This window comes from Belonocnema kinseyi, chromosome 5, assembly GCF_010883055.1.
Source record: "Belonocnema kinseyi isolate 2016_QV_RU_SX_M_011 chromosome 5, B_treatae_v1, whole genome shotgun sequence".
Taxonomy (NCBI): Eukaryota; Metazoa; Arthropoda; class Insecta; order Hymenoptera; family Cynipidae; genus Belonocnema; species Belonocnema kinseyi.
Genome location: NC_046661.1, coordinates 37,727,680 through 37,729,037, shown reverse-complemented (window position 1 = coordinate 37,729,037; position 1,358 = coordinate 37,727,680). Strand labels below are relative to the sequence as shown.

General features: G+C 24.5%; 1 protein-coding gene across 2 annotated transcripts in view; it reads left to right on the top strand.

Moving 5' to 3' along the window:
• Nucleotides 1-1,358, top strand: part of LOC117173448 (chymotrypsin-1-like) — a 62,602-nt gene that overhangs the window by 38,340 nt on the left and 22,904 nt on the right. The window lies entirely within an intron of this gene.

The window sequence follows — 1,358 nt, the reverse complement described above, 5'->3', positions numbered from 1 at the left end:
AAATTAAAAAAACTTAGGTTCCTAGGAATAACTAAAATAATTTTTGATTTCAAAAAATTAATTTTAAGAGATTATTTAAGAACGTTTTAACACATGACAAAAAATTTTAAAAATTATTAAAAGAAGAATCTAAATTATTTTAAAGGCACCTTTTTTTAATTTTACAGAATTAAGCAACAATAAGGAAAAGGACGTGGTTAGAAAAAGGAATTTGTTTAATATTCGTTTGCAAATTTCATACGATGTTTTATTTTGAATAAGCAACTTTAAAAGGAAATTACAAAAGGTTTTTAGAAATATGAAACGATTTCCTACAATTTTTTGCAAAGAGTGTCAAAGATTTCAGAACGAAATTTGCAAGTCCGTAAAATTATCACATTTTTTAAAATATAAAAAGTCGAGTAAATTCAGGAAAAATTAAGTGGAATTCAAAAGATTCAAAAATAATTTAAACTGTAGAAGATTATTAGAAATTCAAATTTTTGAAGCTGTCAATAATAAACTTTAGGAGCTTTAAGCGAATCTCGAAATGTCAAGAGCATGAAAAAATTTTTTTCAAATGCTTGCGAAAATTTAGAAGATTATAAGGTAATTTTTTACATTCTGAATGACTTTTTACAATGTTGAGAAAAATTCGAGGCAGTTAATAATATTTTCAGGAATTTGACACGAGTCAAATAGATAAGAAACATTCACAAATTTGAAAACATTTCAGAAAATTGATCAAGTATTCCTTGATTTCTTACAAAAATTTCTTAAACATTTCTAAACATCTTTCAATAGGACTCGAATTTTTCCTAATGTTTTGTAATATTCTATAAAATAAAACAATTTCTTTAAAATATCGTAAAATCTTTTTGAAACATCTGACATATTTAAAAATCTTTTTTTAATTTTCTCAAAAATCTTATAATACTTATGTTTATATAAATTTAAAAACAAACTGACAATAATTATTTTCTTGCTTTCAATTTTCAGAATTTAATTCCAACTTAAAATAAAGTGTTAAAAACTTCTGACATATGAACAGTTATTCGAAATATTCATGTTATGTCATTATTAATATCATTTTTTATTTATTTTGGTAGTGAATAATTGTTTTGAATTGGTGAATTGCAAGTAGTACTTACGTAAGGTTACTTCCATACTTTTATGACTACAAAAATATTGAACATCCTTTTGTGTTCAAAAAATGGTCTTATTTATTTAAGATAATACTTCATGTTAAAAACAATTTTTTTAGGAAACGTCTTTCATGTTTTTAAACATAATATAAAAAATTTGACGTTACAGCGATGAGAGGCAGGCCAAGAAGAGATGTTACGGTCTCTGTCACATTGCGTGTGGGGGGGGGGGGG